Source organism: Hippoglossus stenolepis, chromosome 8 (genome assembly GCF_022539355.2).
Source record: "Hippoglossus stenolepis isolate QCI-W04-F060 chromosome 8, HSTE1.2, whole genome shotgun sequence".
Taxonomy (NCBI): domain Eukaryota; kingdom Metazoa; phylum Chordata; class Actinopteri; order Pleuronectiformes; family Pleuronectidae; genus Hippoglossus; species Hippoglossus stenolepis.
This window is the reverse complement of record NC_061490.1, coordinates 5,138,708-5,153,713: the sequence shown is the minus strand read 5'-3', so window position 1 is coordinate 5,153,713 and position 15,006 is coordinate 5,138,708.

Genomic DNA, 15,006 nt, shown 5'->3' with positions numbered 1-15,006 from the left:
TTCAACGTTTGCACTGCAGCACATAGAGGAAATGAAAATGAAATGTTCCACCACCACAGAGAAAACTGGAAAATCTCCTGCTCAGAGAACAGCGCACCAGATCGGCGGCAGAGGGATGGAGCCTGGAGTTCTCACCGCTTTGTTAAGGGACACCAAATGTGGCCTGTCCAGCCTTGGGCTGACACTGAGGTTCTAATCTCTTATTCTAATAGGGAATCAGCAAATGTATTAGTGTTGCTTTGCAAATATTACGTTGAGTCAGTTTAATCAAAATCCTCGGGCATTTAAAAAACGCTTTCCTAATTTATTCCAACAAGATTAATGACACTAAACAGGCTGGTAAGATCAGACAGAATACATCAAGTAAGGAAGATTCAATTAATATACTTCTGTATTGCATAGGCTAATCGGGTGTTTTTTAAAAACTCGTACTTCACAGTTTACTGTCTTCAGCTCTGTGACAGCCTTTCTCGCTGCTCAGAGGTCTGTGCTCAAATTATTTTTAATTTTAAGAATGGTCTCAAGGTCATTCATTTGAATTTTTGAACTGATGGGCCCCATCAAACTGCTGAAAGTGAAGTCACATAACAAAACTCATTCTTCTTTTTAGTTCTTCTTCTTCTTCTTCTTCTTCTTCTTCTTCTTCTCATTACTATTATTAATGTGTGCACAGTGTATATTGCTGTTTCAGCCACTGTCCAGTGGGGTTTGGAAAAACTAATATGTAATTTAATGTATGTATGTGTAATGCATGTAAGATATGATTTGTTTATCTGTATATTTACATCACTTATTGAACAATTAAAAGGTGATGAAGCAACAGAAAAGCTGTGTGTTCAACCATTTTTATGCAAATTATCAAACCAGTGACCTCCAGAAAAAATACCTGGGCTCAGTGGTACAATCTCAATAATTCTGTATGTGGAAGGACCTTGTTTTATGAACGTGGACATTTTTTCTTAAAGGTTATTGGAATAGACTCACTACAGAGAAGTGGGAGAAGGTATTTCATGTGTCCAGTATTAGGTAACTGACTGTTGAATGGCCAGAGAACCGGATTAAATTAACCATCAGCACAAAGGATGAGTAATACTTAAAAACACACCTATTTGTAAATAAAATTGTAAGTAGAGAAGATAGTGCTGTAATGACTCCCAGGGTGCTTTTTTGGCACAAAACATCCAATCACTGAGCTGAAAATGCTGTTGCTTTTACTTATGAGGGTGGATAAAATGCCAAAGTTCATATTTTATAGCGACATAAGAATTTTAAATAAGTTTAGTTCCAAATTCTGGTTTATTTTCAGATTAATTCTTAAACTATGGCACTGTGTTTAGTTTCAAATTGCAACAGAGAAGCGTTTGGCATACAGCTCTGATTTGTGCATCTTGTATATCGTTGAAAGCATTAGAAGTCTGTTTATCAGGACATTGTCCAGGAGACCCATGCACGTTTGTATCTCAAGGAATAATTTTAGCTGTGTCAGATTGAAATCAGGAATCATAAACATCAAACTATTACAAGTGAAAATATAGCTGAGTGATTAATGTAACAAGGTAAACATTTTGTAAATACTGCAAATATAGTTAATAACTGATCAATCAAATGAAAGGCAAAGGTTGTAAAGCATGTTACAGATTCTGAATACAAATACCTTTGCAAACATTTACATTTCCCTAATGAAAATTAATTACAGTTAATTCATCACAAAACTAACAGAATATTTTGTAATAAGACCATAATATGTTAATTAAATGTATTTTACCCTTTTCAGTAAAAAGGGCTGTCGGTCACTCTGCTACCAACTTCTAGTTCCTCCAACATCATTTCTCACTGCACCTTTACATCTTACAGGAGTTCTTCTTTTAGAAGCATATTCTTCTTTCGACAGATCACATCCAACCTACCAGTCGATTATTTGAAAACATTGATGAAGGAAGAGTGAACTTCATTAGGATCAGATGATCATGGGCTGGATTTATGTTACTGTGTCCACCTATGGTCTTATTTGTGTCTTTTTCCCTGAGAGATCTGAAAAAAAAGAGGAAAATGTATATTTTGTACACTTTCTTAGCATATTTACAGTATACATTCTCAACCAAGATCAGATGAGCGTGACCTTTCCTTAGGATAAATGTGATTGAAATAAAAGGTCACTAGATGGAGCCAGATGGCTGTTCCATCTCTTGTGTAGAACTTCTAAACCTCCTAGTGGGACTGAATTGAACTGGTTGTATACTGATTGGTAAATGTGCATGGAGGACAGGCTATGGTTCAGTATAGCAATTAATTCATATGCTTATATCATTTTGGGGCTATAGATTAAGACCATAGACTACTAATCACTGAAATCACTTATCAATTATATCTTCACAGCTAAGAGAAATTTAGTCCCTAGTCTTAAATTAAACCACTCTCACTTTCCTGTTAAGACTGTTATATATTTTATTTTAGTACTTTAGTAGCATGGCAGATTGTGACAGGATTAACTCACTGAAGTGAACATTTAGTGAAGTACAGGATGACATTAGGAGGCTTTTCCCTTCCATTTGTCCATCATGTGATTTCTTTTTTTTATACGCAGCTGTATGACAATTAACTGTTGGGTAAATCCCTCGTCCAAACAGTGAATGTTTAGCAGCCTTAACTATGCACAGCAGATTGGTCATGTTTCGGATTCCTCAACATGCCAATATGTGCATGTAAGAGACAAATTTGGTATACAAATAATGACTTCCTCTCATATTTTAAAACCCAAAACCCAAGGCAAAAAAAGGCAAAAAGAAGAAAACATGATTGAACTCTGTTTCTTTGTTGTAAACTAAAAACATAAATATACCCAGTTTCAAGCTTGCGTTATTGATATTTACAAGGACAGGGTTAGCATAACATTAGCTAATAGATTTTTAATGAAAAGCAGTAAAACTGGCACTTCATCAGTTATATTCATCTTCAGATTGTTGAAAATATAAACAATGAAATAAAGCAGGATTATTTTCTTTAGTCAAGAATGTAATAGATTTTTCCTTGTAAAGCAGTGCTCTAACCCTGGCTCCATCCTGCATGAATAATGCTTCTATTTATTGCTTTGATTTCCCCCTGGTGGCTGGCTGCAGTATAGGCCCTAAACCCCACTTCCCCCTTGTTTCTTGTTTTTTTAGATAGTATTTTTATTTTATTTTAGATACTGTAGGTTAATATGTGTGTAGCTCACAAATAATACTTTACGCACCTTTCTAAGAGTTCTCATTTTAAGAGTGTTTAACCGAGTCAAAGAGATCCTGTTAGCTAGCTACATCTGGTAAAAATCTACCATTGGTGGCAAGTCAAATATAAGATGTCCACTTTTGTCCTACTTCTGTCTGAAATAAAAGACCCATAGTTAAAAGAAAATACTATCCAATTCAAGTGATAAATCTGAGATAATTGTTTTAGCTGTGTATTTGTTGGGCTAGCTGAGCAAAGCTAACAAGTGTAGCAATAAGGGGGATGGAGCTTAGCGAGTAGTCTCAATTACAGTAAGCACATTGTAGTGTTTCACTGCTGCCTTGAGATTGTAGCCTACTATGTAATGGGAGTGTTGCAGTTCCATGAATTTTGGCAAGTAAGGCCGTTTTCAGACATGACCTGCGGGTAAAATCCAGAGAATTACACACAGAGTTTGCTTTTCACACATCCACAACGCTGTGTGCCCTGCGCGGGCACGTTCACAACAGCATCAAATCCTGCGCATTATTCAGGTGAGAGGTGGAGCAGCCGGGTGCAGGAGATCATGTGATCATGTTTACAGCAGTTTTGTAAGTTTTGTGTCACCGTTTTTTCACTTGGAGATAATTTTCTTTTAATTCTTTTCATTTTTGTGTCTGTTAAGAGCCTCTCACTCTGACATTTGCGTTCAGACATGCACCTCTCAGGAGAAAATACAGAATATCTGCTTCAGTGCATGTATGAAAGCAGTTTTAGTGTGTTATTGTGAATAGGCTATGTACTGACTTATTGGTATATGTGTGTCGGCAGATTGTGCATGTACATGCCAGAGAGCACTTATCCTTCCTTCAGACAGTAAAGAGCTGGAATGTAATCAAGAAGCTGCTTGGTAACGATGCATTCACAGACAACTCATCCAGTGGGGTTTGATCTCCCACTACAACCCCAAACTGAACTTCCCTTCCCACGATAAGGTTCAGCCATGACACAGCTGTTCATACAACCGTGGTGGCGCAAATGCAGAGGAGGAGAAGAGATTAGTAAACTGAAAAGAAATGAGTGTAAAGAGGATTAGCAACAAAAACAGTAATGGTTGGGACTTTTTTCCGTAGGTGTCACAAGAGACCTTCTGGCTAGAGCGACCATCCTGCCACAGCTGTGCTCCCCAGTCCTCTGGTGGAGACCTAGAAACCAAACATTAGAATACTACAGTACAACAGAATACATTTAGGAAAAGTCTGCTACTCAAGCCCTCTCTCTGTCACAGGAGAGTTTAAATAAGTCCAGAGGCGCTGGAGGTCAATTAAGTTCAATGTGCTGGTAGATTTAGTAAATATGTAGAATCACTGAAGGCTGGTCTCACAGAGGAGAGCCAAGCCATGTGTTGGATTAAATTGTTTTACGGCATAGTTCTGCTTTTTGAACAATACTAAAAATTGGCTCAGCTGGAGCCTAAATCCAACACTAAACTCTTGGCTCATCACTCTACTGTACACTGTTCACATGAACCTTGGATTGCGAAACAATCGTAGTCATATAATCAGAGAAAATACAGAATTGTAAGTGTGTTTTTGAAGAATCTCAACTCTTGACATTAACCTGATGAAGAAAAATTCATTACATGGAAGAAACCAGATCACTGCTCCTCCTCTCCATCCCACTCCCTCTGCTCCTTCTTCTCTTCCCTCTTATCCTCAGCTTTCTTTGATTTCAAATCTGCGTAAGTCTTTTGTTTGTGAGACAAAAACAGCATTCTTTCTAATTGAGCAAGGCAGCAGCACAATGCACAAAGCCTGGAATGATTTTCCCATGGCACACGAAAAGAGGAAGAGGGCCATTTACCCGGCGATTCATCACCCCATTTCCATTTCTGTGAAACGCTTATCCTTGTGGTTCAGGGTATTGTCACTTCACAAAACCATGATATGAAAATATTCACCACAATGACACGAAGGAGAAATTTTGAAATTGCTTCCTCTCTGTATTTTTGTATTTGAAATGTAAAGTGTTTTTTGTGCTTGGTGTCTTCACTAGCATGTTTCAAGTGATTGCACAGGGGTGTCTTCCAATGTTTAATACCAATCAGCAATATCTAGACTTATACACGCCATTCAGCCAAAACAAAACATTAAAACTGGTAACTGGTTTTAATGTTGTGGCTGAATTGTGTTGTGAAGTTTCTCAGAGTCTGACAGAGCGACCACTGTAATCATCAAACACACACATGGTTACAATTAGTCCATATGGCTTCAAGTAGCGGAGGGAGAGAGAGAGAGAGAGAAAAAGGAAAGCACAGAGACAGTGGAGGCAAAACGAATAGGGTGTAGTTAGAGATAGAGGTGAGTGGAGCGAGGAGGAGTAAAGTTGGAGAATGAAGAGAGAAAAGATAAAGAAAACAGGATGAAGGAGCAAAAAGAAGAGAGAAGTTGAGATAAATGAAACTGGCACCAAATGATGAACAGCGAACCAAGTGAAGAAGAGGGATAAGGGGCGTGGCACTTGCCTGTATTTCTGCATATACCCTCTGTCGCGTCATTAAGAACAAAAGTGGTCCATTTTCTAATTCTTTTAAAGAAAATATTATTCATGCAATATTCATAATAATTATTGACCTTTTTCGTCACTTGTTGATTATTGATTGCCGTTTGCTGTGTAATGTGAATAAAACTTGTTTTATTACCTATCCGTAAATCAAAGTGCTAAAAAACAGGTCAACTGGACTTGGTTGAGTTTCTCATCCAAGAGGCTTCTTCAGTTCTAATTGACTCTCTTGGATATACCATGACCTGGACCACTGAGAATCTCCACAGACCTTACTCGCAAACATGATTTACACCGGAGTCCCATCAGATAATAATTTCCATGATCCTATATGCTTCACAACGTCATCGAAGTAGTTCTTTTGTCATTGTTATGTTGATTGAGAGACCCCTAGTGGCCAAGTCGCATATTGTACGTTTTACAGCCAGAATCTTTATGCTCATGAAGGATGGAGAGTGTCCAGTTCGATGTTCTCACGACTGCGTCCATGCTTTCTGTGGATGATGTGAATGCAATCGCTGTATCAGACCATGACCTCAAGTGTTGAAGCACAGGGTATGCACCTACAAAATCTAAGATCATATTGCTCTCCTGGGAAATAGTTGAATTCACTGCACCATGGTGGTTCAAGTGTCTTGAGGTTAAGTTTGTGACTGAAAAGATGTAGTTCATACAACATGCTCTCTGATATCTACAGAGAGCAAAAACGTTTCTTCCAGAGGCGCCAACCCCCCTCCAGGTATGACGTGCGAAAGGTGTTAGCAGTGGGGTTCCTGAAAACGCCTAGTGTGACATCATGCTGATGGTTGGTGCTGTGAAGACTGTACCCTTTTGTTGTGGTGAGGAGGGAGCTGAGGTTGCCACAGTAAAGAAGGGAGGAAGAAATAATGACAAACAACAAAAGCAGTAATATTCTCAACCTTTATTCACGCTTGAGAACAGAATAAATTCAAACAGGCTTTACAACCTAAGTTTACCTCAGCATGGGTCCAAGTGCAGGATGAGAACAACCTGCACACAGCAACAATGCTCCCTTTGTGGCTGTGTCTATGCAGCACTATATGGACATGGACTAAAAACAGTCATCGGTAAAGTCAGTCCAGACCTTTCCACGTATCCCATCTCTTCCTTCGGTTTCGGTGTATATCTGCCTGGTTTACGTATGCATGATAAACCTGGGTTGTTAGTCTGTAATCAAAGTATACAGAACGACGTCACATCATCTGTTGGAGAGTGGTGCCTATTTACAGAGTGTGTTTCCTTTTCATTTCTGTGTATATCGTGTTGCAGAGAGCCTCCTCTTACTTGATAGGAACTTAACATGCATCCAGCAGTAGAATTCAGTCAGGCCTGTAAACAGAGCTGTGCATACATCCAGTAAATAGTTTAGATTAAGTTTTTATTGCAGGGCTTGGGAATAAGGCTATAATCTCCTGAAGAATACCACATCATCACTACATTTCACTCTCTTGTTGTTTTTGTATGTGTTTCTCACCAAGTCATTAAAGTGTTTACCTCTTTCACTTTCTTTGTCTTCCCGTCCGCTCTGTTATTTGGAAACCACAACATTTTTTTAGTCCTTTATCTGTTTGTCATTATTATCATTTCATTCCCTGATTACAGATTTCTCGACTCTATTTTCCAGTTTCAACATTCACATCCGATTTCAGAGCACAGGAGGCAAGAAAATATAGTGCCCAGCGTTAAAGAAAGGCACATCAAGAAGTACATATATATATATATATACCTATATCCCCTCTGTAACCTATATCCCCTCTGTAACCTTATTTCTAAACCTGCTACGTTTTGAATTTAATTTCCCCAGCCTTTTGGAAGTTGGATGAAAAATGCTGGTGGACATTTACTCTGGATGCTGAAAAAGCCCTCCAGTAAGACGAAAAATATTGCAAATAACCACGGGATACAGAATGAAAACAACACCACAGTTCTGCTTGACCGCCTTACTCCATTTCCTTTGGTTCCCACCCCTCTCTAGGTCGTTTTAACTTTTCGATCTCACCTTACCTGACCTTTCTTCTCCGTTCCTTCTCATTTCACGATCCTCGCTTCCTATGTCTTTCTCATCTACACCACAGCACTAACTGTGGTAACCCCTCCATCAAACGATTGCCCTGCCAGTCTTTAATTTTGTACACCAACACTCCACGATAATAGACTAAACACAAGATGAAAAGACGGAAATGTAAAAATGGGAAAAGAACATCTTGTTCTCCTTACTGTCTTCCTCTCCTTTACTTTTTATGTTTGCAAAAAACCCAAACATGAGCCTTCCAGCTGGGTGTGTTGCGTGTTTAAGAAATTTAATTGGCTCAAAAGTGGCTTAACGACCCTGCCGGCTAATGGTGTCCGTTTACAGCCAAGTGAACCAAACCCAGCAAAAGAGTGAACGGGGGCACTGCTGTGACTGCAGCCTGGCCGGTCAACTTGAATTGGACCCACCTGGGAAGCAGGATTTATTCCAGCTTGATTCACTCAGATTTACTGGTTTAATTGAATGGCCGACCCATGGTCACAGACACGGGTTGAACAGCCTCCCTGAATAATGGACGGGAAGAGGGGTGAATGGATATTTGATCGTTGATGGGGAAAATTGTTTGAACCCTGAGAACATTGTTTGATGTCCAGTATGGGATCTGGAGTGCTACCTGATTTCATGCTGTTTCCTCTTGGTGTTGTGTAACAAATTCAGTTTTGGCTGGCCATTAAGGAGGTCACCACTAGGCTTAGATGAATGGACACTATACAGCTCTTTTTTCTTTAACAAAGAGCACTATAGCACTGTGTGTATTAAGGACAAAAAAACGACATAAGTATAAATAAATACATGTAGAAATAAAGAAATAGCCTTTCATTGCAAACTGTACTTATTTTTCCATTGATTTCTTTATTTATATATTTATTTGTCCATTTTTTGTCCCTCATATGTCTGCACTATCTTGATAAATGTATCTTTGTAGTTGAAAAGTTGCCACCTTTCATGTATGATGGTCCAAGTTTTAAATCTTCATATGACGTGATCTTGTTTTACCTCTCACAATACAATGTGCTTGATTTTTTTGGACAATGCAATAGTATCCTAAACGAGACTTATTATCCTCATATTCAGGTTCATAATTATAAGTTTGATTAATACTTGAAAATGGTGACATGCTCCAATTCACTGTCCTCATATTGTCCATTGCTGCAGCTCCTCTTTTCAGCCTCTGTCTGAAACACTTGGTTTTAGCTCCTGTCTCTTTAAGGCCCCTCCTCCTCTGCTCTGATTGGCCAGCTGACCCACTCTGTTGTGATTGGTCAATCACTTCTAGTGTGTGTAGGAAATGCCAACCTCTGCTCTCACTTCACCTGGCTTTGTTAGAGAGCGTGCCAGGCTAACTGCTAACACTCGAAATTATCTGCCGGACTACTGATAAGACGTTTTAGGAGGAGCTCCGTTTATTGTGGATTTTGAGGAGGACTTCTCAGAACATTTATATACACAGAAACAACTATATAACACACTAGAGGAAAGAACAATTATAATATTCTTCCTTTATTGTCTAGTGTCTATACAAACTGGTCATCCCCAAAAACAGAAGAGTTTAAGAGGAGGTAACAGAAATTCCACGGTACACTGCCCCATCTTTACTTTTATTGACTGTTTCAGCATAAGATCTGATGTTTTGGTGGCAGTTGACAACATCATACAGTCAAAACAAACAAGTGGGACATGATTAGACATTGTTTTGCTTCCTTCTAGTGTCAAGACCAAACTGTTTAGCTTATGAAGACCATGTGTTACTGATGTAATTTTTGCTTCATTCATGAAAAAGCTTTCAGATTTGTTTGGCAATTAAATCTTCTGGCATATGTAATGTGTTATGATGACAATGGAAATGTTTAATTACTATTGATTTTATGTGTTTGGTTGACAAATCATTTCCTTCCTCTTTTCTGCAATAACTTATACTGTGTAGAAACAACTTTGAAGGTGACTGATCCTGCAAATGTCATTTGTTTCAATATGTGTGCCACAGCAACATAACACAATCTCAGGAACAAATATGTTAGAATAATTCATGCTTGTACAAAGCCACATCTGGGATTTTTCAAGTATCTGCATAATTGTCTTGTCACTATGCCAATTGTATTGCAGATCTGGATCCAGATAGAGTCTCTGGGTGATTTCTAGTTTGGTTATTTTCATAAATTTTATAATACCATGTCAAATTTCAGGACACTTGGACCCACTGAATTATTCAGAAACTCCCACAGTGGTGCCCCTTTCCTGTCTGAGGCTATTCCTTGTCTGTTATCTATATTTTCATAGATGATACAATCACAAATTTATGACAGAAATTGATAAGATCAGAGTATTTGTGAATACATGGATATTCCCTAACCCCAAGCTGAAACATAATCCGTCATAAATCTGCCTGAGAATCTGTAGGCTGCTGTTGAGTAGAGTCTTCTTGTAAATGTGACCGCAGTCAACCCCCTTCTCATCAATTTTTAGTGGCATGTATGTGAGCCTGTGTGTGTGTGTGTGAGGCGGCTGGAGGAGGAAATTGAGTGGCATTCTGGTTTCCTTTCCCCGGCTCTATAAAAGCTGGGAGACTGTCAGTTGGTTAGCCTCTGTCCCCGCTCTAACCCAAAATAAAAACCACTGGACATCTGCATCAGCTCTGAGAAGGTGGACCGCACTGTTCTACCTTCAGCGTCTGCAGACTGGAGCATTTTATGCCATTTGGTGGTCTCTTTGATCCTAAGTGCTTTCTCAACATCAAGTTAACCTTGTCCACAGGCGCTTTTACAGTTGGTGGATGTTGAAACAGAGACTGAGCAATGCAGTGAAAAGAATGATTCACATCCGTGTTTGGTATAAAAAACATTATGGTCAGCCGCTGGATGTCTTTTGGACATTGTTCTCAATATCAAACACATGTAGAAACTTGATATGTTTTTCTTGTCAAAAACAAATGATGTCACTGGATTGTCAATTGAATGTAGCACTAATTGCATTATGTTATTAGTTTCCGGTAAAAGTTAACTGTTTATATACACTTTTCCCCATTTATTCTTTGCACACCTGACTCTCCTCTTTTTGGTAAATTGTTGATCTTTACTTTCAGTTTTCAATCTCGAAAATCTTGACATCTGTTTCAGAAATGTTGCCATATGTCTCCTGTCCATGATGATTGTGAGACTATATTGAAACAAAGGGAATCCACTGACTGCCTAGGACATACATCAATCAAAAATCTTATAGGAATATTAATAATCAAATGCTAAATCTATCATCTTGACTCAAGGTGAACCTTTCTCTTATCCAACATCAGAATTCCAGACACGAGTTGGGATTCATGCACCATCACTCATGACTCACTAAAGTCTCACCTGCGTCCAACCGGCTAAAGCTGGGTTCCATTTAATGACTGCTCCTCTTGTTGTTTTGTACGGCTGACTGACCTCCTCGACTTCCTCCACAGCTGTTCTATCCTAAACAAGAGGTAAGTAAAGACATCATTGTAACCTAAAACAATGACACTCTACACGTTAACAACTTTTAGAACAGGAAGGCTGTGTACTCGTAAGAAAGTCCAGCAGTACTTTGGTATAAAAGTGACAATGCAGATAAGAGGTTTAATGGAGGCCTCCTTTGGGCCGCAATATGTAGAATTTGAATTACTGAATAACTGGAATAAAAGCCAGAATTTTAATCTGAATAATATGAATTTGTATAGTTAATTTGAATTATTGCATGACTGAATGTAAATATCATTTTGAAATTTAATTTATTAGTTCTGAATTCCAATAAACTTGATATTGACTAATCAGCACTACCTATATGTTTTTGGCCATTCTCTTCATTTTATTTTTTTTCCCAGGTGGAAGAAGACCCTAAGTGTAAACTTAATCGTAGGCTTGTTATGTGAGCACCCCAGTAACAACCAAATTATGTATCATATTTTTGTTCATAATTTGTGCATGTGTCTTTATCTTATCTTATCTTATCTTATCTTATCTTTATGTCATTATAGCTCCCTTTTATTTATCTTAATGATCGACACGGTGATGCTAACAACTGGCTGAACCAGGGCCTTTCTGTTTGGAGTTTGAATGTTCTCCCTGTGTCTCGGGGTGTGAATGTGGTTGTTCGTCTTTGTATGTCAGCCCTGTGTTTTGCTGGCGACGTGTCCAAGGTATATCCTGCCTCTCACCCAATGTCAGCTGGGATTAGCTTCTGCCCCCCTGTGTCCATCAAAGGACAAGTGGTCTAGATGATGGATGGATTTATCTGACTTGTGATGCTCATACGTGACAATTAGGGAAGCAAAAATTATCAAACAAAAGTAGATATAAACTGATTATATAGGGTGCCAGAGATACAAGCGTAGAATAACTGGTGCAAATTTGAATTTCAGAGTGAAAGATTGTTTAGTTCATGTCATCTACAGTATTTCTATCTGTATTCATATTATATGTTGAAGAATTTAATTCTTTAAAATGTATCTTACAAATCTCTCCATGGCCTCACTCTGCAGTACATATCCGGCCTTCTTCGAACCTGCGATCCTTCGACCGGAATCTGCTCACCATCCCCAACACCAGATTGTGGAAAGAGCTTTCAGCTAGCAGCCCCCTCTTTTTGGAATGCTCTGCCAACGGAGATTCGCAATGCCACATCCCTCTGGACACTCAAAAAACTACTCAAATCTCATCTTTTTAAATATGTATATGAGGTGAACAGGAAGATATTGATTGCAGGTTTGGCATATTCTCGCGGAACTGTGCACAATAGCTCTGCTACTGAAAGAGAAACTCTCTAGACTACCATATCAATAGGATCGATAGGAAAAAGATTCCCCAGCCCTGCCATAAATTATTTTGAACTCCGTATGGAAAACAAATTTGGTTAAAGTCCTATTTATTTCAAAGAACACTGTTTCCTATAAAAGTACTGTATCAGTATATTTTAATATGAAATAATAAGTACCCCAGGGCTCCATCCTTGAACCTCTGCTTTTCTCTCTCAAGTATTTGCAGTCATGGAAGTAATCTTCCTTTTTCTGATACTGTATGTGCATATAAAGGGTGAAAACTGATCAAATTATAAAATTGATATCAGTCTGTTGTAAAAAGCCAGATGTCTTGAAATCCCCTGGTCCTAAATTCCGATAAAACTGGAATGCTTGTCACTGGCCCAGACTGACATAGACCAATTTGATCAAGTAACAGTAACTCATGACAAATGTGTGATTTCAGACTGACACACGAGAATGTGGGTGTCACTTTTGATCTTCTCCCTCTCTTTCGATCAAAAATGAAGCTTGGCTTAATCATTAGTTCAATCAGGAAGACTTTCTCTATGACTCCTGCCTCCTCTAATCAGCTGACTGTGGGATATTAACTGTGATCCAATCAGATTGGGCCATGATCTAACGCAGCTAATCATGTAGTTGCTGTCACACTTTTTATCTGTTCTCCTCTCTCACTGTCAGCTGTCAGTGCAGTGATTTGCTGCGATCTTCCATCTCCCCAATCACCTCCAGTCTCACTATTCAGTGCCTTGGTCAAGGTCTTCCTTTATTATGTGGCCACACCCCATTTTAAACTTGATGACATCATGCATAGTCCAAGGACCAAACTGATTTATATCACGTCTCATTCTTCAATTGAGCTTTTTCCCTATTGAAACTTGTATTTCTCTACCTATTATTATTATTATTATTATTATTATTATTATTATTATTATTGCCACTAGCTCAATGCAACTGGTCAAGGCAGATGACAGCAACCCTGAGCCTGGTTCTGCTCAAGTGCCCTGAGATCATTTCCGTCATGATTTAGCAATCAAATACATCATACTGTCAGATTGATTCCTCTTGCGTGTTGTGTCTGTTTTCATTACCTTTTAGGTTTACTTTAAATACTGTATGAGGAAGAAATACAGCAGAGCGTCAGAGGGCGTGGATGTGCAGCAGGAGTCAAAGGCCACATGCACTATATTCATCATTGGGTGGTTTGACAGTACGAGGACCCCAAATGACTCAATAAGGGCTCATCCTGAGGGGACCCCCAGCTAATCAGAGTGAGTGGAAACACGAGTGGACATAGGAGAACCTGAATTAATAATTGGACCATGAATGTGTGTGTGTCTACAGGGGGATGTCCTCTGGATATGAAAGGTCACAGCAGTTTAAATGGCACCTCCTCATGTGGACAAAAGTATTTGATATTTTAACTGAGTAAAACAACCTGATAATGGAACGACAAACTTTTCAAAACTTGAACAAAACTCTATTGGTGTCTAGTGAAGTAATAATGCCATTAACATGTTTGTGTTGGCGGGAACTTCATTCAATTCCACCATGTAGCAGCAAAGGACATGCTTTTTCTTTCATGTGAAAATGGATCAGCTCAGAGCCATAATTTTATGATATGTTGAAATCCCTGAGAGTGCTCATTATGTACATGCAGCTGAGGGAATATGTAACCATTTACAAACCTCAATCCCTGTGCAGCTCAGTGAAATGACTAACTGTGGGGGCTTTGTTCAGTGTGTGTGTGTGTTTGCGTTAAATGCCTTGAAACAGATGAGGGGGGGTCCTGCCTTGGTGGTGGCCTGTTAAAGAAAAAGAAAAGGCAGCGGGAGGCTAGATACACACACACGCACACACACTGTATGTACCCCGGCATACTCTTCTTTTTTTCGTATACACACTCACCAAAGAGGCTATTGGAGGTAACTGTGTCAAAGACAGAGGAGGTAGGGAAGGAGGGGGGTAGAGAAAGAGGAAGCTGGAGCTAGAGGGGGCTGCATGCTAATTCAAGCCAAATGAGCAGCAGATGAACTGAAGTGGTTTTGCCTTGTAGCCTCTCACAAACAGACACTCTTTCTTCATTACTCACTACATTTCTGTCAAATGAGATGTATTTGTTATGTTTCCTGGTTGGTTTGTACATTTGTTTGTAAGCCAGATAATACAATACAACAGAATGGATTACCACGAAACTTGCAGCAAGGATGCAGTAAGGGTCAGAGAAGAATCCATTTTGCTGCAGATCCGGATCAAGGGGTGGATCCAGGATTAGTTTTTTCACTTTTTTTAACATTGCGAGATAGGGCTTTTTTTTATACAATTGTTTCTGGCATATTTAGAGGACAAATATCTATGTGTGTGTGAAATTTGGTGCAGCTTAATTAAAGTTTAGAACTGGTGGAGCTTAGTGGAGGTATTCGCAATACTGAGTGCC